This window comes from Malaclemys terrapin, chromosome 1 (genome assembly GCF_027887155.1).
Source record: "Malaclemys terrapin pileata isolate rMalTer1 chromosome 1, rMalTer1.hap1, whole genome shotgun sequence".
Taxonomy (NCBI): domain Eukaryota; kingdom Metazoa; phylum Chordata; order Testudines; family Emydidae; genus Malaclemys; species Malaclemys terrapin.
Window position 1 is genome coordinate 36,046,204 of NC_071505.1, and position 26,905 is coordinate 36,073,108.

The 26,905-nt window shown below is 44.9% G+C and overlaps 2 protein-coding genes across 3 annotated transcripts in view; one reads left to right on the forward strand and one right to left on the reverse strand.

The window, feature by feature from the left end:
- Positions 1–8,571, reverse strand: part of BRD1 (bromodomain containing 1) — a 176,645-nt gene extending 168,074 nt beyond the window's left edge. Inside the window, exon 1 of the mRNA XM_054021245.1 lies at positions 8,553–8,571. The gene's annotated coding sequence lies outside the window, so the exon portion shown is untranslated. The remainder of the gene's footprint in view (positions 1–8,552) is intronic.
- ZBED4 (zinc finger BED-type containing 4) overlaps positions 8,020–26,905 on the forward strand; it is a 31,654-nt gene continuing 12,768 nt past the window's right edge. Inside the window, exons 1-2 of one of the 2 annotated variants that reach the window (XM_054021249.1) lie at positions 8,020–8,176; positions 15,130–15,206. The gene's annotated coding sequence lies outside the window, so the exon portion shown is untranslated. The remainder of the gene's footprint in view (positions 8,177–15,129; positions 15,207–26,905) is intronic. The other variant, XM_054021256.1, reaches the window with a different exon arrangement.

The window sequence follows — 26,905 nt, forward strand, 5'->3', positions numbered from 1 at the left end:
CTAATTTTGTTGGGTGTAAACCAATTAAGGTGGTGGGATATAATTGGTTAAATAACCATGTTACAATGTGTTAGGATTGGTTAGTTAAATTTCAGTAAAATGATTGGTTAAGGTATAGCTAAGCAAAACTCAAGTTTTACTATATAGTCTCTGCAGTCAATCATAAAGTAAGGGGGGAATGGGAACAGCGACTGGGGGTGGGGGAATTGGGATCATGTTTTGCTAAGCAGGGAATGGGAACAGGAACAGGGACACAGGCAAGGCTCTGTGGTGTTAGAGCTGGGAAGGGGGACACTAAGGAAGGAAACTGGAATCGTGCTTGCTGGAAGTTCACCCCAATAAACATCAAATTGTTTGCACCTTCGGACTTCGGGTATTGTTGCTCTCTGTTCATACGAGAAGGACCAGGGAAGTGAGAGGGTGAAGGAATAAGCCCCCTAACAAGCAGATTTAAAACAAACAAAAGGAAATATGTCTTCACACAACACACAGTCAACCTGTGGAACTCTTTGCCAGAGAATGTTGTGAAGGCCAAGACTATAACAGGGCTCAAAAAAGGACTAGATAAATTCATGGAGGATAGGTCCATCAATGGTTATTAATCAGGATGGGCAGGGATGATGTCACTAGCCTCTGTATACCAGAAGCTGGGAAAGAGTGACGGGATGGATCACTTGATGATTAACTGTTCTGTTCATTCCCTCTGGAGGACCTGGCATTGGCCACTGTCGGAAGACAGGATACTTGGCTAGATGGAGCTTTGGTCTGACCCAGTATGGCTGTTCTTATGTTCATAACACAGGCCATACAACTTAATCCAATAGCAACAGACTTTTTCAATATAAGAATGAGTTCTGTGCACTAAATCTTGCCAATAAGTTTGAATAAACCCCATTTGAAGCAAAGCATTGTTAAGATAAGAGGCAAAAAACAAAACAAAAAACTCTTTAGAATTTTCAAAACATATTTTTTTCCAAGTCCCACATCTTAAAATAGCTTGTCTAACTGCTGCTTGGAAGTGCAAATGGTTTCCCAAAGATCTGTGTTAAGTTTTTCTCAGCCTTTGCCATAATTAAGGCCCTGTGATACTCCACTGAAATCAGAGGTATGACTCAAAGGGACTCAGGGAGTGGAGTATGCCTACTATTAACCTGCAAAGTGAAATTAGGACTGGCATAAACCCAGGCTTGAGTAGCTGAAGTCTGGGTGGTATCTGGGAGCTGACATCCAGCTACCACATGAAAGACTCCCTATTGCTGGAGACAGGGGGTAACAAGGTGACTGTTAGGCCTGGTCTACATTAGGAATTAGGTCGGCAGAAGAATGTTGCTCAGGGATGTGAAAAATCCCTGAGTAACGCAGTTAAACCAAACTAACCACTGGGGAACACAGTGCTGTTGGCGTAGGCAGTGTCTTCACTAAAGGGCTGCATCCCCGGAGCACCCATGGAATCGGCGGCAATGCAAACTGAGGAAGATAGGCATTCAACCACCTGAAGTTGTGTGCAGGGCCCAATTTGGTAGGTGTGCTCAAGAGGCTGCCAACCAGATTATGTCCATAAAGTGAGTTCACACAATAGCTGGGGGAGGGAGGAGGAGGAGAACCACCACCTCCCTCACAACTTTTAGCACAGTAGTCAGGATACTCACCCAGGATGTTGGAAGACCACTGGTTCAAGTCCCCTGTGCTTGATGAGAAGGGATTTGAACAGGAATCTGCTACCATTCTGCAGTGTGTCCTAACCACTAGGCTATAGGATTTTTTGATGTAGGGCTCCCTTAATCTTTCCTATTGAGTTTTTTTTTTTTAATAACATAATTGAATAACTAGGTCATAGAAAGTTAGAATGATGCCTTATCCTAGTGGTTAGAGCTCTCAATTAAGACATAGCAAATCTTTTCTTGTGTAGAGGGGGTGATTTGAACTAGGGTCTCCCAAATCCCAGGTGTGTATGCTAACCAGTAGGTTATTAGGGGCCTGCATCTCACACCTCCTTGCCCTCAACTGTTTTGTATGAACTCACCTGAGAGCCCTGATCTGGTAGGAGGCGTACTGAGCTGGCCTACTGGATGAGGCCCTGCACATGCTTAGATAGCTGAATTGCTCATCTTCTCTCTCTCTCTCCCACCAAACCCTTTGTGAATCACAAGCAGACAGACGCCTCTCTGCAGCCTAGACTTAAGTGCCAAATTCTGAGAGAACGATGGTGCTTAGCACACGCCCCTCTGGTCAGCATATCTCACTGGCTAGTTTAGGTAGTGGCTCCTCCCCTAGGATGTTTGCTGGGTGGATTCCATTCTAAGGTACCTATGTCTTCCCATTGTATAGGAGCCTACCCAACTAACTCAGGTTTTGTGGATCACAGTATTGTTCCTGAACGGCTGCACAGAATTAGAGAGCGGCCAAGAAGAACTAAGGAGGACTTTCTGCGTGATATTGTGATGCACTCCACCGCTGTGAAACAGGAATTGAAGGAGTGGTGGGACAGAGAGAAGAGGGACCGAAAGGAGAATGCGACACTCAGAATGAAGCCATGGAACGGCTCTTAAATGTTATGGAGCGCCAAGCTGACATGCTCCAGGAGATATTAGCTCTTCAAAGTGCGCAGCTCCACACTCGCCCTCCCCTGCAGCCGCTGTCGCAAAACTCTTTTCCATGCTCTCCCCAGACACCATCAATACACTCTTATCAATCTCCTGGCTCCAGTCTATACCCGTTGCATTCCACTCCTCCTCCCTCAGAGTCCAGAACTGTGGACTCCCACTACCCACTGCAGTTAACACCCATCCCTCTGCAGTTTGGCCCTGATGAAGTACAGTACCCGCTGCATTGTACTCCAAAGGAGAAGGCTAGATATGATCCCTGGACATACACAAATCTTTAGGCATCTCAGGACCCCTCCTCCTCTTGGGACCTTCCCTTCCCCTATGCCTCTCACTGCTGATGGGTTTTTTAGGTTTGACTCTCTCCTTCAGTTTTTTTTTTAATAAAATAATTGTGTTGGTTTGAAAGCAATCTTTATTCTATTAATTGACAGCAAAAACAGCCATACAAAGCAACATACAATTATTTTAAATCCACATACTGCATCGTCTGCACCAACCACCTCCCAGCATTAAAAGCACTGCACTCCCGAGCATAGCATTAAATATTAGTGGCTTTCAGCTTCAAATTGCTGCCTCAAGACATCCCTGATGCTTATGGCCCTGTGCTGCGCCCCTCTAATAGCCCTGGTCTCTGGTTGTTCAAACTCAGCCTCCAGGCACTGAGCCTCTGTGGTCCAGCCCTGAGTGAAGCTTTCACCCTTCCCCTCACAAACATGATGGAGTGTACAGCACATGGCTATAAGCATAGGAATATTGTCATCGGCCAGGACCAGCTTCCCATAGAGGCAGTGCCAGTGGGCTTTTTAACGGCCAAAAGCACACTTGACAATCATTCAGCACTTGCTCGGCCTGTTGTTGAACCGCTCCTTGCTGCTATCAAGTTGCCTGTGTATGGCTTCATAAGACATGGCATTAAGGGGTAGGCAGGGTCTCCCAGGATCACAATGGGCATTTCAACTTCCCCTACGGTGATCTTCTGATCCAGGAAGAAAGTCCCTGGTTGCAGCTTCCTGAACAGGGCAGTGTTCCTAAAGATGCGTTTGTCATGCACCTTTCCGGACCAGGGTTAATGTCCATGAAACTCCCCCGACAATCCATAAACACCTGGAGAACCACTGAGAAATACCCATTGTTATTAATGTACTCAGTGGCTAGGTGGTCAGGTGCCAGAATTGGAATATGCGTGCCATCTATCACCCCTCCACAGGTAGGGAAGCCCATTTGTGCAAAGCCATCCCACAATGTCATGCACGTTGTCCCAGTCTTTTGGAGCGATGCGATTAATAGCCCTGCAGACTTCTGTCAACACGAGTCCAACAGTCAACTTTCCTACTCTGAACTGGTTAGCAACTGATCGGTAGCAGCCTGGAGTAGCCAGCCTCCACAGTGCAATCGTCACGTGGTTCTCCAATGGCAGGGCAGCTCTCATTCTTGTAAAAAGAACAGGAGTACTTGAGGCACCTTAGAGACTAACAAATTTATTTGAGCATAAGCTATCGTGGGCTACAGCCCACTTCATCAGATGCATAGAATGGAACATACAGTAAGAAGATATATATACATACAGAGAACAAGAAAGCTATGCTCAAATAAATTGTTAGTCTCTAAGGGTATGTTAAGACGCGATATATTGATCCCCGAACGTGCTCCCCGTCGACTCCGGAACTCCACCAGAGTGAGCGGCAGTAGCGGAGTCGACGGGGGAGCCGTGGCCGTCGATCCCGCGCTGTGTGGACCCCAGGTAAATTGATCTAAGATACTTCGACTTCAGCTATGCTATTCATGTAGCTGAAGTTGCGTATCTTAGATCAATCCCCCCAGTGTAGACCAGCCCTAAGGTGCCACAAGTACTCCTGTTCTTTCTGTGGATAGACTAACACGGCTGCTACTCTGAAACCTCTCATTCTTGTGTCCTTGCCCCGCAGGGCTAGGGCGAGCTCATCACACAGTCTCATGAATGTGGCTTTCCTCATCCGAAAGTTCTGCAGCCACTGCTCGTCATCCCAGACGTGCATCACGATGTGATCCCACCACTCAGTGCTTGTCTCCCAAGCCCAAAAGTGGAGTTCCACTATGGTCAGAACCTCCATGAATACCACAAGTAAACTCATGTCATAGCTACTACGTATGGCGAGATCAATGTCGCTCTCCTCTTGCCTTTGTAGTTTAAGTTAACTCCACTGCCGCTTGTGACGTGTTGGTCAGAGCGAGCAGAATACTGATCAACAGTTCAGGATCCATTCTTGCAGCCCGAAGAGGCAGGGTGCGCAATACACAAACCATTGAAAGATGGCACCAAATGCGGACGGAAGCACAGGGATTGCTGGGATGCGAAGCAATGTATCACAGGGGAATGTACCCATTGGGAAAGGACTCAGGATGCCCCACACAACCCCTCCACCTTCCCACAACTCTTAGTGGCAGAGAGAAAGAGGTGCTCTCTAGGATAACTGCCCATAGTGCACCACTCCAAATACTGCTGCAAGTGCCACAAGTGTGAAGACGCTATTGCGCAGGCAGCTGACAGTGTGTGAACACACAACAGCGGTTTCCCTTCAGTGCTCTCTCAGTGGTGCTGTAACTCCCGGCGCTGTAACTAAGATTGAGAAGACTTTTCTGATTAAAGGATGAGTTTTCTAAGTGCTCTGAAATCTGCATGTTTAGTTGTATTGTCTTGAAATTTGCTGTCTAATAGGATTATTGATATAAATTTGGGCTCATTTGAGTGAGAGGTTCCTGAGATAAAAACTCCCAGAAAAAACAGCTTTTCTTAAAGTTCACAGTATCTACAAACTTTTTTATGTATACCTGGTTTCTGAAGATGTAATGTCTTAATGGAATGGAAAGGAGCAGGTGACCTGGAATTGGTGGTGGGGGGGAGGGCGTTATATGCTGCAGGAGATAGTTGCCAGGGGTGGGGGTAGAGCAAAGACAAAAGATATGCACACACCAGTCTGCTCTCACATGCTTAAAGTTACAGTTACCACCATGTAATAAAACTGTCAAGTGTTTTGGGACATAGACCATGTCTTAAGATTTCTCTCACTGGCTGCATTAGCAACTATAAACATTTCAAACCACAGCCATTATCTCCATTCCATTATAACAAAGCATCGGATGTGAGAGAAGCATGCAATTTGTTTGTAGATGTCCATAGTTCTATAGCTAGCCCATAACTGGGTTTGCACAACCTCTTCTCCCCTCAGGCCTAAGAGAGCCAATACCTCCTGTGCAGAAGCATGTCTAGTATGTGGAGCTGACACAGTCAGTTGCACGCAACAAGGGAACGCTGCTAGATGAGCTGCCAAGATGTACAATCAGGAAAAGGAATGGCAAAAACACATGGAGGGCTTTAAGCAGGGGTTGGCTTTCAGGCTCTGTGACCCTGGGCAGTGGAGTTTACAGTTGTGACCAGAGCAGTCACTGTCACGGAGTGGGACAGATGCTGTGGAGGACTGTCAAGATCAACATAGGTCATGCAGCGCCTACAGTTGCATTGTGTCAATCTCAGCAGGTCGACCATAGTTCCACACTGTTTGGGGAGGTGATTTTACTGAGTTGCCATAATGGGATAGTTACATCAGCCAGAAACAAATTTGAGTGAAGATACATGCACAAAAAGTCAGCTTGAATTAACCAGGCTTTCCACTTCTTGAAATAAATCTGCTTATTGAGATTTAGCACTAGGGTTGAGACAGAAACTTTTGTCATCTACACAGACACAGTATCATTTTTTAAATTATTATTTAACAATAGCACCATATTGGACGTGAGATTTTTTGCTACCCATGGTGATCTGTGAGCCCAAAGTTAAGAAAAGGGGTGAAGTCTATAGCTGCCTCCTCAAAGACTGAGATCAAGAGATCAATATAAAAGCCTACCAAATTGTCACAGATTGGCCTGTCCGGACAGCAATTCCTCTTTAGAGCCCTTTGGAAGTGGACCAATTGCATTAAAATAGGTGACCTATCAAAACATGTTTACTACCCTAACAGGAGAGGTGTACCTCAAAATTGAATTGCAGTGAGCAACGACTGGTCCATAATTAGACATCAAAACTTTGTGAAGCCCTCTCCAGAGCAGCTGCCAGATGTATTTTGGATTAGACCCCAAACATATAGTGAAGACCTAGCAAGAATGGGAGATAGATGTATTGCAAAAATGCATAGGAAAGTATTCTTAGTGCCGGCTGAAGATGTGTGTTCTGGAGATCCCCAAATGCATGGTGAAGGGAGCAAATGTATCACGGTTAAGACTACAAGTCTGAACAAAGAACTCTCCCAAATTAGAGCTAGATTTATTAGGTATTTTACCCCCAAAATATAGTGAGCATAATTCTTATGCTACTATTTGGCACACTGGGGATTAGATACCAAAACCCACGATTGGATCATATTCAATGTAAGTGAAAAGTCTAGTATGATCATACCCATAAATGAATAGTGAAACCATAACTATGTTAAAAGCAACAGAGGGTCCTGTGGCACCTTTGAGACTAACAGAAGTATTGGGAGCATAAGCTTTCGTGGGTCAGAACCTCACTTCTTCAGATGACTTGCATCTGAAGAAGTGAGGTTCTGACCCACGAAAGCTTATGCTCCCAGTACTTCTGTTAGTCTCAAAGGTGCCACAGGACCCTCTGTTGCTTTTTACAGATTCAGACTAACACGGCTACCCCTCTGATACATAACTATGTTGGATAATATACATATTTGGGGATGAATATATATATGAAGCTCTGCTTGGGGTGAGAGAGAGCGCTACTTGGGATCTGACCATGAACACAGGGCTTTGACTCGAGTAAGTGAAGAACATACTGCAGATTAAACCCTCACCTATAGATGGAGCTCTTCAGAGCGGGTGCCGTACTAGGGACTGGATTTAAAGCTCTCGTGATAAAACACCTTTGAGCGCTCCCTCTGCCAGGTGCCTTTGGGGATGAGACCCCGCGCCCAGCGAAGTTCCCCATCCCCGACGCTGCGGGGCGGGTGTCATCCCCAAACGCTGCATGAAGCGGGGAGAGTCCTCCCCTTTCAGCACAGTCAACGGGAGCCCCACCCAGGCTAGCTCCGCCAGGCACCCACCCCAGGCCAGGAAACCCCGTAGGGACGGGGCCGCCCTGTGGTCAGTGCCAGTCCCTGCCAGCGAGGGACCTGTTGTCACTCACCGCCCTCCTCTACTAAGGAAAAGGGCGCGGCGCGGCTACGCGCAGAGCCTGGTAACAGTTCAGAGCCCCAAACGTCCCATGCGCGCTTACTCTGGAGCCAGACTCAGACGCGCCTGAGACGGCCATTTTGCATCGCTCTGCCTGTACGACGACACGTTACGCGCCGTACGTGGTGCCGTTCCGTTCCGCTGCGTGCCCCGCCCCCGCTCGTGGCGCTTGCGCGGTGTGCGCTGTGGCGGCCGAGCCGGGGGAGCCGATCAGCGTCGCGGCGGCGGCAGCTGGAGACAAAGCGCCCGACTAATGAATGGGACGGTCCTGCCTGACCCTTCCCTTTAACTCCTTCGGGCCCGGCCGGGTGGCGGTAACTGGTGGCCTCCCGCTTCCGCAGCGGCTGACCGGCGAGGTGAGTGGTCGGGCTGTGGCGCAGGGCGGGGGCTGGAGTGGGGTGATCCGGTTCTCCCGCTCCCCGGGTTCCTACTGTCCTCACCACTGGCTGGCTCTGTCTCCGCGGCGCCAGTTCCCCAGTGCCCGAGCCGCTGACGCCCGGGGCTCCCCGCGGCCGTGTTCCGGCCGGGAGCGCCCCCAGGGCAGCGCCACCAGGCCGGGGAGGGGGCGTGCGGTGGTGAGGCACAGGAAGCGGGGGACTAGGCCCCTGGTACTCGCCCGCTCCATTGTCTCTGAGGCCCTGGGAGGGGGCTCCGCTGGGGTTGGGGGGTGCCCGGTACCGCTCCCCTGGGCGGGGCTCTCCCAGACCCCGGTGTGGGGGGCGCGGGTCTGACCTGCCCGGGAAGCTGCTATGCTCCCTCCGCGGTATCCGGCAGGCTGGGTGGAGGGCTCCCGGCGAGCCCTCTCTGGAGGCCCGGGGCCCGCTTCGCATGCATGGCAGCGCGCGACTTGCATTGTCTCCGTCCGTCGCTGTCCGCCCCGTACAGCGCCAGGCCAGCCCGTCCCCCCCCTCCTCCCCGGGGGACTGCGCCCAGAGGCCGCGGGAGGAACCGGGCCCTTCGCTTGGGGGCGGGAGGAAGAAGTGACCATGTGGCCGGTGTGAACCCGATCTAAGATGGCTAAGAGTGAATAAGAATAGCCCAGGGGCCCGCTAGGCAGGCATTGCGCTCTGCAGAGCTGTGATTGCTGTGTCCAGCTTCGTAACGCATGCTGGGGTGTGGGCTTAACGAGTAATGGGGAACTCCCTGCCCAGTGTACTGCATCTAGGTGTAAATGTGTGTAACGTGCAGTCTGAGATGGAAAGTGTGTGCTCAACAAGACACACCCCCGCCCCCATTTGTGTGCGCACAAGCTGAGATGGAAAGTGCGTTCTGGACTCTTATACACGAACATACAATTTACAAATGAGACTCTAGATATCCGGTCTAAGTAATTGTTTTGAGGTGGACACTGGATTTTAGAGGAAAGACTATCCACGGCTAGCATCAGCAATAATCTGGACACCATCTTCAGCCCTCCCTCCTTTGAGGGTCCCCAGTCCTGCAGTTGGTATTCAGACCAAAACTGCCCTTGGTTTTAAGAAAGACTTGTCTAAAGTCTGCAGAATTTGCCTGTCATCTAGTTCAATTGAGTTTTTAATATTAACTTTCCATTTTTAACAAAATCTTGAAAATACTTCAATATGTACAGGTTTTGGATCTTTATTACTTTTTTTAATAGCACATTGTAATAGAGTAGCAAACTTCCTCATTATAATAGATGTTAGTTATTTTGAAAAACATAGCGTGCATGTGCAATAGATGACCAAAATTGTGAAAATATTAAAGGTATGCAAGTTAAATTATGAAAGGATCCTGTTGGCATTAATGATAACCTGTAAATGTTTTTTTCAAAGTTAGGAGTGCGCATTTTTTTGCTGCATTATGATGCATAAAAAGGCCTGATTTTTCTTCCTTCCCCCCATCTTATTTATATATTAGAAATAGCAAGAATGTCAAATCTGGTCTTTCCTGGTTTTGCTACAGGACTTCTTGGGGACCTCAAAAGTCTTTACCTTTACCTATCATGCCTTAACTGAAGGAATGTGTTTACTGAATCTTTAATGAAGATATTGTTTCAACCCCCATTAAAACAAACTTTTTAGGCTTTACATATGTATTGTTTAAAAAATGGAAAAGGGGACACAGTCCCTTACTTTTTCTTTAACAGTGACCTATAATTTGCAGGATGAGTGCAGGGGAGAGTCTGCATCTGAAGAAGTGGTTTTTTTACCCACGAAAGCTTATGCCCAAATAAATCTGTTAGTCTGTATCAACCACGAGGAGTACGGTGGCACCTTAAAGACTAAGACGGCTACCCCTCAGATACTTGGAGAATCCCTGTCAGCTCCCTCTTTCCTGCCCAGAAAGCCATACCTATAACCATGAAAATCACCATTTCTTTCAAATATTGTAAGGGTTGGGGAGGGGAGGGATGTTATGATGGAAATGTAGAATTTTAAAAGTGGATGCAGAGGAAAAATAGAGCTTATCTTTTTATTTGTCTCTTCTTTATGATGGATAAAGAAGTCCTGAAAAATCCCCTCCTTCCCCCCTCCCCTTTGATTTTAAGTTAGAGATAGGAGTCCTGTCTGGGTTGGAAGACTATTCATGACTACCCTGGAGGGAGCAAGTCTAATTGACATAGTATCAGAGTCAGAACCATCTACATTAGGGTTTCCAATATTGCTAACACCCCTGTAGCCAAATAGATGTTAGCAACAGTGGGAGTTTTTCTGTGTAAATTGAGTAATGTAAGCAAAATCTAAACTGAGTGGAGAATATATGACATTTTTGCCTCACAAAAGACTGTAAGATGAGCAGTTCAGAGGGGAAAGTTTTTAATCACATTGTTTAAAATTTACTGTTTTTAATAAAACCTGTTTAACTTCAATTGCTGACACTTTGGATAAAGGAAGATTTTGTTAGACTCAACATCTTCAATTAGTGTGAGAGCTAAATATATAAAAATGTTTATACTGTGAACTGAGATGACTGTCTACTTTGCAAAACCCACTTGTTTTACTGTTACCTTGTTCTCCCACCCTCTCCAGACCTGTTTCCCCCCCACCCCCCATCCACCTGTTCAATCTTGTCATAAATTGAGATTGCAAGCTATATGGGGTAGGAAGTGTATTCTTGTTACTTGTCTGTACGATGGCTAGCATAGTGGGGCCCTGGACTGTGATTAGGCTCTGTAGGCAATACTCCAATACAAATAGTAATGTATATCTGAGGCATACAGTCCTCCAGGAAAACCAGAAAAGACCAGAGTTCACCCTGCTGGTATTTGTAAAATTAAAACAAAAAATAAAATGTCAAGGTCGCCTATAGAGAATGAGAGAATCTGAGAAGCCCACTTTTTTTTTTTTTTTTATAAATAAATTCAAATCGTCTCTAAGGGTGATTTGATGTTGTAATGCATGGGATCCTCCAACCAGATTTTCCTAACTAGATACTACAGGAAAAACCCATAAAAATGCTTAGATTGTTGGGAAATAGCCGATCCTCTTGCTGCAGTCCCCCAGCAGGCATGTGTTAATCTCCCTCATTTTTCCATGACCTAACTGAAGACTACCTTTGGGAATCTGTTTCTGGGTAAGGGAGGGCTTGGGACTGAGGGACATGAGTTCTCTGTAAAATGTTCTGTCTTCTCTCCCTGAACACCATACTGCCTCATGCCCCTCATCACAGTCAACACAAAAATGCCAGGGTAGGTCTGCAAAGGTCTGGGGAAGAACTCATCATTTCCATCCCCAGATCAAATAATTTCCATGTAGGGGAAAATCTGGTTTTGAGATTTTCTTTCATAATTAGAAATTCTCAATATCCCACTGCAGAGTACATTGAAGGGAAATAAAGTAGACTTTCTTTACATAATTACATTCACATCCTAATTGAGGCAACCAAAGAACTGTAAATATTAGATCTTTTTAGATAGAAGGGAATTATTATAATCATTAAGTCTGATATGCATATCACAAACCATAGACCTTCACCCAGTAGGTCAGATACCTGGGTGATGGGCAAGAGATAAAAACCTGAATAGATTATAATAATAATTCAGGCACTGAGCCCAATAACTTTGTAGTATCAATATTTCTTTAAGTAGAGATATTTCAAGAATATTGTTAGTACTGACAGACTAGTGAAAACTGCTTTATATGTTTAAAACTCATCTGTCTTAACTGTTCACCTTTGTAGAAGTTTGGAAATACATTTTCCCTGACAAATGTGTCCTTTTCTGTTTGGCAAAATTGCCCTGCTTTCTGTGGCTCTTTGTTCCTGCATTTGCACCAGTATCATTAGTGTCAGTAGAAATGTGCACAATTGTGAGAATGTGTTAATTTCAGCTGCTGAACTAACAGGTGGAGTGCATGCTGATTTTGATGACTCAAAAAGCTATTTGTGGGTTTTAAAGTTGGAGGTTTTAAAATAAATTAGAACATAAAGGTGCCACCAGGTTACAACTAATTAAAAGTTAGATAAACTTTTGACTTAAGCTATGTGATAGTACCCTTGTAACACACTACTTCAGTACTGGACAATTTATTATGTTATGGCCATGCCACGTTAAAGGACAAGCAGAATAGGAGAACATAATCTTGGCATTCTTCTTTTTACTTGTACCATATTTAATTTAAAAATATCATAATTTGTCCTGAACTCTTGAAAACTTAAAACCATGGTGTTTTTAAAATGTGTTGATCTTTCTGAGACTCGGAATGTATTAGTTTCCAGTGGAAGTTGGCACAATAAATGTTACAATATTACTACCGTTTTTATTAAAGTAGGAAACAATCCAGTCTGTAAAATTGTATGATAAAATTGTCTTTTTTAAAGTAATAATTTAAGTAGTGATGCAGGGCTGAACGAGGATTGATTATTCTGTTCAAACTTAGTTATTAATTCATTTTTATAGCTGACTAGAAGCTCATTGCATTTTGTCAAAAGAAACTATAGCTTTTCCAGACAGTGAAACATGTCTGCTTTTACTAGAGCTGTGCAAAATTCATTTGTGTGTAATTTCAGCCCCCCTAAAATTTAATTTTATTTGCTGGGTTGAATAAAGGTCTACCTTTGCATTGAAAGCACAGATTTTGACTTATTAATACAAAAGCCATCTTTGCATAAATTGTCTTTTCATAAGCAACAGATCAAGTCTGTGCTTGATTATTGGCCTCTCTTCACTGGAAAATGGACATGGTTTTATGTTTTAAGGTTTGTGTCTTAGTGATAATTCTCAAGTGTTCTCTTTTGAATTTGTAATACAATGCAGAAAACCTTCAAATTTAAATAGTTTTGTTTTTCCTTGTGAATATTTCAGATACTAGTAACTGCTCTATAGATGGTGAGATACTATGGGATAGAGCAGAGGTGGGCAAACTACGGGCCACATCTGGCCCGTGGGACCGTCCTGCCTGGCCTTGAGCTCCCAGCCGGGGAGGCTAGCCTCTGCCCCCTGCTGCCACGCCGCCAAGTGGGCAGCGCTCCGGGCAGTGGGGTTGTGCGCTCCTGCTGAGCAGCGCGGCAGTGTGTCTGGCTCCAGCAGGGCGGCGCGGCTGCCAGACATGCTGCTCTGAGTGGCATGGTAAGGGGGCTGGGGCGAGGTAGTTCCAGGGGGCAGTCAGGGGACAGGGAGCAGGGGATGGTTGGATTGGGCGGAGGTTCTGGGGGGCGGTCAGGGGACAGGGGGATTGGATAAGCGCGGGAGTTCTGAGGGGCCCTGTCAGGGGGCAGGGGTGTGGATATGGGTCAGGGGACTGGCAGCAGGGAGGTTTGGTAGGGGGTGGGGTCCGGGGGTGGTTGGGGTGGGGGTCCTGGGAGGGGGTGGTTAGGGGGACAAGGAGCGGGGGCGGGAAGGGGTTGGATGGGTCAGGGATTGTCAGGCGGCGGGAAGTGGGAGGGCGAGGGGCCAGGCTGTTTGGGGAGGCACAGCCTTCCCTACGCAGCTCTCCATATAGTTTTGCAACCCCAATGTAGCCCTTGGGCCAAAAAGTTTGCCCACCCCTGGGATAGAGGATGGGAATGTGCCCATAAGGTGCTTAACTCTCTCAACTTTCAATATTTCATGCTGATTCTCTCCATTACCTTGGGCAAGTCACCTAGCCCCTCCTCTGCTCAGTTTCTCAATATGTTGGTGGTGGAGTTTATTATAAATTATTTTAAAGATATAACTCACTATTTTTGCAGAGTAGTACTGATTATTGTAATTCTGCTGGCTGAATTATCCCACCTGTCCCCCATCTCTTCCCCTCTGCACTCACACACACACACACTGTTCTGACTGCTCCTTACCCCATGTGGATTCTTGGAGAACCATGAAGTGGTGGAGGGGAGGGAAAGTGCCAAAATGTCTACCATTCACAGCAGAATCCAAGGATTTCTGCCTGGAAATATGAATGATGAGATAACAGTTTGGAGTTCCTGAGCAGCCTTAGGGGATATCTGTAAGTGGTATCATGCCTTCTGCTTGAGTTGTAGTTTAAGATGTAGGGGAGGCTGTGGACCAGTAGATGACCCTACAGGATAGCTCCTGTCACTGGCTGAAGATATGTGGGGCTAGAGGGGCATAGCCTTTAAAATCTACAGGCCTCCAGCCCAGCTCCTCTCACAAGGAGAGTCAGTTCTTTAAAAGATATAAAAAGTGAATGTTGGCATTTTCCTCCTCCAGACTCTCAGTACCTCCTGTGTGTTTTCTGTTCTGGGGGACTGATTTCTGGCCCATTGTAATTATTCTTTGATTCCTACTTGTTAATTCAAAATACCTGTTTTTGGAACAAATACAGTGTATAGAACATGATATGAGTTTAGTGTATGGTGATCATGTGGTGTAGTACATGTTGATTAATACAAGATTCTGTTGGGTTAGAAGCACTGAAGCAGCATATTCAGTTTATGGAGGGAAGGAATAACTTGCTGTCAGGTAGATCTTCTGTCTGTAATGTAATAAATTGATAGGCTCTTTTGAGTGAACTGTTTCCAATGTGATGCAAGTGCCGTGTGTGGGGAGAAGTGGGTGGCATGCCTTGATCTCATTTTGAGGGAGAAATCAGTATTGCCAACCCCAAGCACGCAATAATAGTGTCAGGTTCCAAAAATTGTGAGTTTGGGTTAAAACCATGGGTGTGTTGTTTGTCTTTACAAGGTTCATAGAGTTCAAATTGTCTAGCTTTTGTCGACAACTGAGGCTGGAAATTTATCAGTTGAAAGCTGAGAATTTCATGTCCCAGGACCTGGGACTTAAAGCAAAAAAAAATTAAAAAACTCAAAATACTGCAAGACTTGGGACAAAATCTTGATAGTTGACAACACTGAAAATTTCTTATGTTTAAAATAAAAAATGTTTCTTTTTCCCCACAACTCCCACCAGGTAGACACCTCAGCATCAATTTGGATAGCATGTATTGAACCTGAAATAAAGCCAATGGAACACAGTGGAGCAGATATGTAAGTCTCTGTCAAACTGTTGGACAACTCTTTTTCCAGTTTGTACCTCTTTTTTTTCCCTTCATTTAGAGCAAGGCCAGATGTTACAGGAGGGACTTGAATCTGTGATCGTGAAAGTGACTTAATTTGTGCAGCAATTAATAATTTAGTGTGAATGTGGGGGGGAATTGCATAAGTGCTTATAGAATTTAGAAGCAAGTGTCTCATTTGTGATCCTAAATCCCTTAGTTGCTTTTGAAATCGGCACCCTTGCTTGCCAAAATACCTAATGGTTTTTAGATCTTTATCCTGGGAAAGGACAAATGCTAGGCCTAAGGTTTCCCTCTGCATTTTCACTCTGATCAGTAAGCACAGGTCATCAGAAGAGCAGGATACACTTTATTGCCTTTTTTTTTTTTTTTTTTTTTTAAAAAGAGCACAAATACAGTGGGGAAGAGCTGTTCATGATATATTAATGTAGCTTGACAAACACTATTTATTCTTATGTAGGGTTTTAGAATGTGTTTTTTTCTTTCATAAATCTAATTTAACTTAATTTTTAAAATGGATGCATTCATTGGATCATGTGGACAGTGACAACAGATGGATGAAATATTAAGATAGGCAAAATGTTGAGTCTGGAAACATTGATAGGCTTACTTAAACACTAATAGCTTCGCATTTTCTCAATTTTATCAAAAGTTCAAAGAGACAGTAAGATGACAATTCTTCTAGGTCATATGTCTGTGGTCCTGAGAGGTCCTGTTGTGTACTAGTTTTGCCGTGGGATCTTTTCCTTATTTAGAACTTAGGCTAGTCTACACTACAGCCAGGATTGACGCTCTGAGATCGATCCAGCAGCGCTTGATTTAGCGGATCTAGTGAAGACCTACCAAATCGACAGCAGATTGTTCTCCAGTCGACCCCTGTACGCACCTTACTCTTTTCATCAGGGGTAAAGTCAACGGGAGAGTTTCTCCTGTCGACTCCCCGTAGTGTAGATCCGGCGGTAACTCGACCGAAGGTAAGTCGACTCCGGCTACCTTATTCACGTAGCTGGAGTTGCATAGCGTAGGTCGACTTACCGCGGTAGTGTAAACATAGCCTCAGTTAAGGGGAAATAAACTACCATGGTTGTCTGACAGAATTATAGGAATGGGGATGAAAAGAGCAGTTTCTCTCTGTAGTGGCCTTCCTATTCAACTCTAGCATCCTCTAAAGGGACTTTATGAAAATAGACAATATTGCTTTCTCCAGAATATGGTAATATATAATTTTAAATATTAAAATATATATTTGTTGCAGGTATTTAAAACTGAAATGTAATGTGCACATCAGTGAATTTTAGTACCTACTTCACATCATTTCATTATATAATGTCAAATACTGCAGCTTTTTATAGATGTTCCTAAAGCAATTTTCTAATGCAGCTCTCAAGGTTAAAAGCATTAATTGAAAATATCCACTTTAGCTCTATTGTAAGTGGGCATCATGTCTCAGCTGTAATTCAAGAAATAATTCTTGACGATAATCCTAGGTAAAAGAACTATTGACTGCAAGCTAAGGTTGCTGCAGTAGATAATATAATCTTATAAGCAGTTAACACTAGACCTTAAGTAGTATGGAAATGTATATAAATATTTCATTCCCCTTACAATTCATACATTTCACTCCCCATTCTTTGTCATGCTCATTCATTGTATCTTAACTTTAGATTGTAAGCCCTTTGGGATAGGGCTTATGTGTAACTTTGAGCATGCTTTGGGGCACTATACAATAGAATATATGCCTATATTAGAGCTGAATGTGTCCTGTTAGTTAGAATTAAGGTTTTTATGGGAGTGTGTAAGATGAAATTTAACATGTTGAGGAGTATGAAATATAAAGAAAATAGAATCTGTGTGTAAATGTTTAACCAGTCAGTTTCTTACTACTTCATGTTTGGCTATAATTGTTTTCATATAGGGGTTAAATTTATTGTATTAATTTGCAGTAAAAGTCATTTGTCTAGGTATTAATAAGACATATTGTATAGTATATTGTGACAAAGCTCCTCCTCTATCTTTCTGGGTCCTGCGCTTATTGGCGGATTTTCTTGCCTCAGAGATTGACCATGTGGGTTGGGGAACAGCCCAGAGACGTTCCCCTCTGGAAGAACCCACAGTCCAGATCAATTGGGAGGTTTGGGGGGAACCCGGGCCCACCCTCTACTCTGGGTTCCAGCCCAGGGCCCTGTAGACTGCAGCTGTCTATAGTGCCTCCTGTAACAGCTGCATGACAGCTACAACTCCCTGGGCTACTTCCCCATGACCTCCTCCAAACACTTTCCTTATTCTCACCACAGGACCTTCCTCCTGGTGTCTGATAACGCTTGTGCTCCTCAGTCCTCCAGCAGAACACCCTCTCACTCTCAGCTTTTTGCGCCCAGCTCCTCACACTCACACCACAAACTGAAGTGAGCTCCTTTTAAAACCCAGGTTCCCTGATTAGCCTGCCTTAATTGATTCTAGCAGCTTCTTAATTGGCTCCAGGTGTTCTAATTAGCCTGCCTTAACTGGTTCTAGCAGGTTCCTGATTACTCTAGTGCAGCCCCTGCTCTGGTCACTCGGGGAACAGAAAACTACTCATCCAGTGACCACTATATTTGCCCTCTACCAGACTCCTGTACCCCACTGGTCTGGGTCTGTCACATATCCCTCCCCCCCACTCAACGCCAAGGGGTTGGGCAGCTTGGGATGCCAGACAGTGCACACGTGACAAGCCATCGGCGTTGCCATGACGGCTCCCTGCTCTGTGTTGCACACGGAACTGGAACGGTTGAAGGGATAAGAACCATCTGGTCACCCTTGTGTTCTTTTCCTTGTTCTGCTGCATCCATTGAAGAGGGGTATGGTCGGTCAGGAGGACAAATCTGCGTCCGAGCAGGTAGTAGCGCAATGTTTCCATGGCCCATTTTACAGCAAGGCATTCTCTCTCCACCACTGTATATTTTTGTTCCCTTGGAAGGAGTTTTCGACTGAGGTATAGAATTGGTGTTCCTCCTCCCCGACCATCTGTGATAGAACAGCCCCCAACCCTACTTCCAATGCATCCGTCTGCAGGATAAACTCCTTGGTGAAATCAGGGGCTATCAGTACGGAGTTATTGCAGAGGGCAGTCCGTAGGTCTGTGAATGCTTCCTCTGCTGCGTCAGACCATCTCACCAGATCAGGTACATGGGCTTTCACTAGGTCTGTCAGGGGGCTTGCCCTTGTGGCAAAGTGGGGGATAATACCCCACCACACCTAGGAACGCCCGGACTTGTTTCTTGTGACTTGGTCGGGGCCAATTTTGGATGGCCTCTAACTTGTTCACTGGGGGTTTTACCAGACCTTTTCCCACAATGTAGCCAAGATATTTGGCTTCCGTAAACCCTACAGCGCACTTGGCAGGGTTTGCTGTAAGGCCAGCTCGCCCGAAGATATCAAGGACTGCCTCCACCTTCTCCAGGTGGGTTTCCCAGTCTGGGGTATGACTGACCACATCGTCCAAGTAGGCAGCAGCATAACTGTTATGCGGGCGTAATAGCTTGTCCATAGGGCGCTGGGAGGTAGCTGGAGCCCCATGTAGTCCAAAAGGGAGGACAGTATATTGAAAAAGACCCTCTGGTGTAGAGAACGCAGTCTTTTCCTTTGCGTCTTCCGCAAGGGGAATCTGCCAGTACCCATTTGTCAAGTCAAGGGTAGTCAAGTACTGGGCATTACCCAGACGGTCTACTAGCTCATCTATGTGAGGTATGGGGTACGCGTCGAACTGGGATACTTAGTTTAGTCGCCGGAAGTCTTTGCAAAATCTTGGTGCCATCAGGTTTGGGCACCAGCATGATTGGGCTGGACTGTGGGATTCTTCAGTGATCCCCAACTCCAGCATTTTTTTTTTACTTCTGCTTTTATTTCCTCCCTTTTTGCCGTTGGCACCCGATAGGGCCTCATTGTTACTCTGACCCCAGGGTTCATGACGATGTGGTGATATGTCTCGGTTGTTCGACCCGGTTTTGTCGAACACATCTTGGTTCCGGAAGATCATCTCAGACACCTCATTCTTCTGGTCTGGTGTTAAATCGGGAGACACTCTCACCTGTTTGGAAGGCTTGTTTTCCTGGGTTAGGTCTTTTTGGACCGTTGTGCATGCCTCTTGTGCATGCCAGGGTTTCAGAAGGTTAACATGATAAATCTGTTCTTGTTTTCTGTGTCCTGGCTGCTGCACCTTGTAGGTTACTTCCCCCACGGGTTCAACCACCTCATAGGGCCCCTGCCATTGGGCCAGAAGCTTGTTTTCCGCCGTGGGTACCAACACCATAACCCAATCCCCTGGTTGGAACTGTTGCACTTTTGCCTGGCAATTGTAATGGGTTCGCTGGGCCTCCTGTGCCTTCTCCAAATGTTCCCGTACAATAGGGGTAACCCGGGCTATCCGGTCTCGCATCTGCATTACATGCTGTATTATATTTCTCCCCTCACTGGGTTCCTCTTCCCAGATCTCTTTGGTGATATCTAGTATGCCACGGGGGTGACGCCCGTATAATAACTCGAAAGGGGAAAACCCAGTTGAGGCCTGTGGTACCTCCCGGATAGCGAACATAAGGTAGGGTAGTAGGGTGTCCCAATCCTTCCCGTCCCGACTTACCACTTTCTTTATCATAGCCTTGAGGGTTCGGTTAAACCTTTTTACCAACCCATCAGTCTGCGGATGGTAGACCGAAGTTCTCAGGGTATGTATATGAAGAAGCGTACAGAGGTCCTTCATTAGCTTCGACATAAATGGGGTTCCTTGGTCAGTTAATATCTCCTTCGGTAGCCCCATTCGGGCAACGATTCCCACCAGCTCTTTGGCTATAGTTTTAGAGGCAGTGGTCCGCAGGGGGACGGCTTCTGGGTAGCAAGTAGCATAGTCCAAAACAACAAATATATATTGGTGGCCCCGAGCCGTCTTCTCCAGGGGTCCCACTAGGTCCATGGCTATTTGCTCGAAGGGGACCTCTGTGATGGGAAGGGGTACTAAAGGTGCCCTCAAGTGGGGACGGGGACTGTGCAGCTGACACCCCGGGCAGGAGGCACAGTACCTCCGTACTTCTTCATGTACTCCAGGCCAGAAAAACCATCATAGGACTCATGCCAGGGTCTTCTCTACCCCCAAATGCCCCCCAAAAAGATGACTATGAGCAAGACTTAATACAGCGTTCTGGTGTTTTTGAGGTACTAGGATCTGCTGTACCTTCTGCCCCTGTACTGGTGCAACCTGGTATAAGAGATCCTTCTTAATTATGAAGTAGGGTCCTGGTTCCTGGGTTTTCCCTTCCATGGGGACCCCATCTATTTCAGTCACCTCCTTCCTAATGTTGTCATACCTTGGGTCTTTTGCCTGGCCCCTTCCAAAATTTCCTCTCCCGGGGCTAATCTGCCCAAGATCTAGGGGCCCAGTCTCTGTTGCCTCTACTGGTTCAGAAGCATTAGGGTGGGCGTCAGAGTCAGGTGCTTCTCCCTCCTGCGTGGTCTCTTTTTTTTCAGCTGCGCGGGTCTGCCTGCCTACAAGAGCGACCCTCTGGCTTTGGGTCAGTATTCGGGTTCCCAAGGCCTTAGCTGCCTTTTTGTCTTTTTACCCTGTCTGGGAGTGGAGAACAAATCTGGGGATATTTCAGGGAAGATTGGGGGTTGACAGTCTGCTGTGGATGCCTCACCAATTTTAGGGTCCCCATCTTTCTCCAATTCCCCTACTGGGAGTAAGTTTCCAAACCCTGGGAAGTCCCTCCCTATGAGCACCGGGTATGGGAGTTTAGGGACTACACCTGCTGCTACCCCCGTAGTGTTCCCTTGGATCTCGATTTTTACTGGGATGGTGGGGTAGTAACTAACTGTCCCATGGACACATGTTATCCCCATACATTTAGCCTGCAGCAGCTGACTACGCTTCACAAGCTTCCCTGAGATAAGCGTGATAGCACTCCTCGAATCAACCAGTGCCGTGGTCCCTACCCCATTTAGTTTCACTGGTCTGGTATACATATGTAGGGTTAGTGAGACCCCCACAAGGTGGATTAGGGAGCATGGATCTGCCCAGTTCCCCAACTGCATAGGCTCCTCAGCATTGGGACACTGGGCAGCTATGTGTCCCCACTCCCTGCAGGCATAACATCTGTATGGAGCCCTAGGCGTTCCCCGGTCTCTTGGTTTGGGCAGTCTAGCACCACCATCCTTTTCTCCCTCAGTGCTCCGACTCTTTGTGGCCTCTGATGGGCCTTTTTCCACCTGGGCCCTCCTGGTGGCCCAGTCACCCGAACTTTAGGGCTTGGTGCTGCTAGTTTAACCCGGGGTGCCTCTTCCTTAACTGGTCGGGTCAGCTCCCTCACTGTCCTTTGCCTTTCTACCAGGGTGACAACCTCTTCATAGGTGGAGGGTTCGTTTTGGCTTACCCAGGCACGAAGGTCTGGTGGCAGTCCCCTCATGTATCGGTCAATGACCAGAACCGCTAGTATCTCTTCCAGACTCCGGGACTCTGTTTGCAACCACTTTCGTGCGAGATGGATGAGGTCATACAATTGGGACCGTGGGGTTTTGTCTTCCTGGTACCTCCAACCGTGATACTGCTGGGCTCGCACTGCTGTTGTTACCCCAGATCTGGCCAGGATCTCTGCTTTCAGCTGGGGGTAGTCTGCCGCAGCCTCTTCAGGCAGATCATGGTAGGCCTTCTGGGCCTTCCCACACAGGAATGGGGAAAGGATGCTAGACCACTGATCTTGAGGCCAGGCCTCCCGTAGGGTTGTCCTCTCAAAGGCCATAAGGTATGCCTCTACATCATCCTCCCGTGTCATTTTCTGCAGCCAATGGCTGGCCTGTATGAGCCATGTCCCATCATGGCCACGATTCAGCTCTGTAAGGGACTTTACCTGGTTTACCAGTTCCCACAACATAGCTCGGTCTTGAGCAGCCTGGTTCCATCAGCAGGCGATTAGTCTCTTGCTGCAGCCGCACTGCCTCCTGTTGGGTGGCTGCCTGGACACCGGTAGTCTCCTGCTGGGCCGCCATAGCTTGAATCAGTGCCCGCACTACGTCATCCATTGTGGTGGGGAAAAAAAATAAACCCTCTCCTTGTGTGTGTTTTTTAAATCACCCTCCTCCTTCCGCTGCCTGCATCAATAGGACATTTATCTTTTATGACCAGCTCCTTGGGGAGGAGGAGACTGGGGTTTTGGTGTGCCAGGGAGGAGATGAGTCTGTGTCAGAATTCCTTCTTGTACCAAATGCTGCCATGGTGGGAACCACTACCTTTTCCCTTGCTGGCCCTCTTTGTAACAACTGCCTCTTTCTGCTGCAGTCTTGCCTAAGCAGCGGAAGGTGAGCAAAATGTGCATGCAGCAGAGACTAGGATCAGTGACTCCTGGCATGGAGCCTAGAGTAGTTGTATGCTGAAGAGCTGGCTGATTGCTGACAAGTGGGCAGAAAAAGCCTCTGTAAAACTATCATAGTGGGGTCTAGCAGTGGGCTCGTTATTGAAGTTAGAGAGGAAACTTACTGTTCTAAAATGATGTATGGGCCTTATGGCACAGTGGAAGGTTCGGGTGCCTGTAGTGAATTTACAGTTTACTTAGGATTGTAAGCACATCGTACATTATTTTGGGTCCTCAAGTATAAACTTCATTGGGTGATCTGGTCACAGTTGTTTCCATGATAGGCAAGGTAAAGTGTGTCCTTTTTTTTTTTTTAAGACTTATAGAAAGTTTCCAAGCTAGCACATTTGTCATGGTCCATTGTTAGTTGCGGCAGAAGAGAATCAGAGAAACATGTTAGGATGAACCCAGGAAAAGACTAGCTCTGTTAAACCCCGTTAACAGAAAAACCAAGGGGTTTGGAAATATTTGAATTCTGAGGAAAGCCTAGAATAGAGATGAACTAGAAGAATCATTTGTAATTTATGCTAACTTTTGGGGGGGGTGTGTGTGTGTGTGTGTATATATGTGTGTATGTATATATAATATATATAATAATATAACTATTCAGAGCTCTTAACAGAGCTAATTGTAAAAGAGTAGTCAAACTTAGCAGCAAAATTAATATGGAAGATTTTGATTTAGTACTCATTACCTCATAGAATATACATACTGCTTTTTCAGGGACCCTCTGCCTCAACACATGTATCTATTTTATTAATTCACCTCCATATGCATAATCAAGCTTTCAGTTCCAGCAAACAAAGGCTTTGTGTAAATATAGTACCCTGTCTCTCTATAAATGTAACATACAGTAGAACCTCAGAGTTACGAACACCTCAGGAATGGAGGTGGTTTGTAACTCTGAACAAGATGTTATGGTTGTTCTTTCAAAAGTTTACAACTGAACATTGACTTAATACAGCTTTGAAACTTTACTATGCTGAAGAAAAGTGCTGCTTTTAGCTATCTTAATTTAAATTAAATAAGTTTCTTTACATTGTCAAATCTTTTTTTAAACTGTCCATTTATTTTTAGTAGTTTACATTTAACACAGTACTGTACTGTATTTGCTCTTTTTTTGGTCTCTGCTGCTGCCTGATTGTGTATTATCGGTTCCAAATGAGGTGTGTTGTTGACTGGTCAGTTTGTAACTCTGATGTTCGTAACTCTGAGTTACTACTGTAATAAAATAATGAAAAATCTCCATAGGTTGTAAATAAATCTATCTAAAGACACTTCATTGTATTCAGTCCATCAAAGCCCAGCTCATATTGATGTCAGTGGGAATTATGCGTAGAGATCAACAGTTCTGGGTGGCCCTTGGGGATTAAAACAAACCTTTCTGGGAGCTGATTCTCATTAGTATGAAAGAAAACTGACACATAATGAAAGTGTCCTTGCAGTTTCATAGTTTATCTTTCAACTTGAATTATAAAAAATCGAGTAACTTAAAATAAATATCCAGTTTTGGTTAGAGCATCCTTTAAATGATGTATTCTAAATTTAAAAAAAATCCTTTAAAATCTGTGGTTTTTTTCTACTACTCCGTTAATATTTATAAGGATATTTTCAGGAAGAAAAACAGCAGAACTGACTAGATACAACATCCAGATCCACCAGCTGCCCAGCCCGTCTCTCTCCCTCACCTTATGCCTCCACCAGTACTGACTGTCTTGAATCACTTGTCATTTTATTCCTTGTTTCAGCAAAATGATTATTCTTACATTGAATATAATTCACCTTTTCATTCTCCACCATATTGTTCTCCTATTCCAGTCCTTTTGTTGCTGATCCCCTCATTCCCCAATAGCTTATAGGACTAGACTTTTACAGCAGCTTTGATGTCCAGTGCTAAAAAATCCTATGAACAAATGAAACCTAAATAGCAGTTTTTCTCTTGAAAAAGAAACCTTAATATTCAACAAATAACTTTTCTTAGTAACACTGTCCTAGGTCTTCTAATAATGTTAAAAAATTGTATAACCTGACATGGAAAACTTGTTTGTCTCAGACATTTTGATCATTTAGACAATCTCCCATTGAATTCAGTGGAAGCAGAATTAGGCCTGCCTTGAGAATTTCTGAAAATCTTACCCATAGTTACTACACACAACTCCAACAAGTTATTACAATATTACTTCTGCAAATGACAAAGAAATTTAAGTCAGAGTTAACACTTGATATTGTGTACGCTTGTAATAATTTTCTTTTTTGGGTCCATTAGATTTTTGGAATTGTAACGTTTTATGTATTTTTTTTTTTTAATTTAGCAGAGCAACTGTAACTTAAAGTTAATACAAAAATCATTAAATATATATTAGGGTGTTGTCTGTCAGGCTAAAATGAACTGTATTGCTGGGTTAGAACTTGCAAAATGAACAGTGCTTACCCTCAAAACGTGCAAAGCAAGAATTACTTTTAGACTGCAATCCTTGGGGTAGGGATTGTTTATATTTGTCTGGCACAACGGAGCTCCAGCTTGGTTGAGGCATGTAGGTGCTACAGGAATATAAATGTCTAATAATTTTCAAGTGACTTATGAAAAACACAGAATGAATGCCAACATTTTCAAAAATAGCTAAAGTTTGGCTTCTTAGTCACTATATTTAGACACCCTCTTAATTTTCAGTAATTCTGAGCAACCAACATCCATCATGGAGGTAATTGGGATCTTTGGATGCTTTGCAGTTTTGAGAATCAGGCGCTTTAATACAGGCTTTAGAGCTAAACTTTCGCCAAACATACTACCCATGTGGGCACAATATAATCTTTCTATTGTTTCTCTTCCTAGTTTCATACACATAGCTAGAACATGTAAAATATTTGAGGAACAAAATCTCCATTTATGAAGATGCTGCATAGTGAGTGGAGGGCTAGTGTGAGTAAACCGTGTCTGATCAATTATTTAAATTTAAAATAGGACTGCATTCCTTAGAATACTTTTATTTTAAATTACATGTTTAAATTACAAAATGTCTGAGTAAAGTTTTTAAAGGGACTTCATCAACGTAGGAATCATACTTATATCTGAAATTTCTTTTGGTCAGGAATTTTTTTTCCTTTAGTTCTTGACAGTGATTTGTATAGTCTTTTCATTATTTAATTGCTGGTCTGTTTCACTTCTTGCCTTGTATACTAGCACATCTTCTCTGTGTTCTGAGGTGGGCTCTTTTTCACATGTTTCAGGAAATGTGTTAAAAGTAATACAGTAGCAGAGTTGCTGCTGATTCCAAATTTGAACCCAGAATGCTTGGGCAGAACCAGGAAGAATCAGGTGTTGGGGTGTGCCTGTGTGATGGCTTAATACCTATGTGAGCGAGATATTGGGGGGTGGAGGGTTGCTTCATTCCCTGTACCCTTTCCAAGGGTATAAAGAGCATATGGCAGTGGCCTCTATGGACCTGATGAAGACTGGAGCAGCAAGGTTAAAAAGGGAGAAGGCAATTGTAAAATCAAAAATTAGCCTGGGGAAGTTGGGATTGGGTCATGTTGACTTGAATACACTTTTGATGTATTTTGCAAAGCTGGCTATATTTCAGCTTGACGGTGTCCTTTTAACTGAAACAATCATTTCTGAGCTTTCTATTGGTGTCATCTTACTACATTTATTTTTTGTGATGGGGTAGGTAGGGGGAGGCTGGGTAACCAAGAGACTATTAAAGAACAGAAATGTAACTTGAAATCAACAGACCTACTCTAATTTTTAATATAAACAAAATGGTTCCTGTTTACACACAGTAAAATTATTTTGTGATTTATACTGTAAGTAATTGTATTGCTAATTTTCACATTGGAGCATAGTTTCTATAGCCGAAGATACAGCTGGAAAAGTCAACCCCCTGCATTTGTTACTAGGGCTAAATAACCCAGATGGTGATAGTTGTGGCTGCATACTCACATCTTCACACCTGTTACCCCTGACCAGAATGAATTATTGACTTGGTCTCAGTCTCGGACTAGGCACCTAGATATTTTAGTTATGCGGGGAGAGATGAATTGTCTCTGATAAATCAGAGCCCTCCACAGAAAGTGAGAGAACAGTTAGGCGCTCACATACCTTTGTAGCTGGGTTCCTCAGTCCTTCCACTCTGCTCTGTCTGCCTAGGTCTGTGGGTTTCTTATGCTGTTCCATCATTTTCCACAGTTCATTTTCACTTTCCTCCTCGTGCTTTACCCTGGTTTGTCTTGTACTCTCGTTTCTACCTGTTCTGGTTTCCTGCCTTCCTAGGGAAGTGGCTGGGGTGGGGGGAATCAG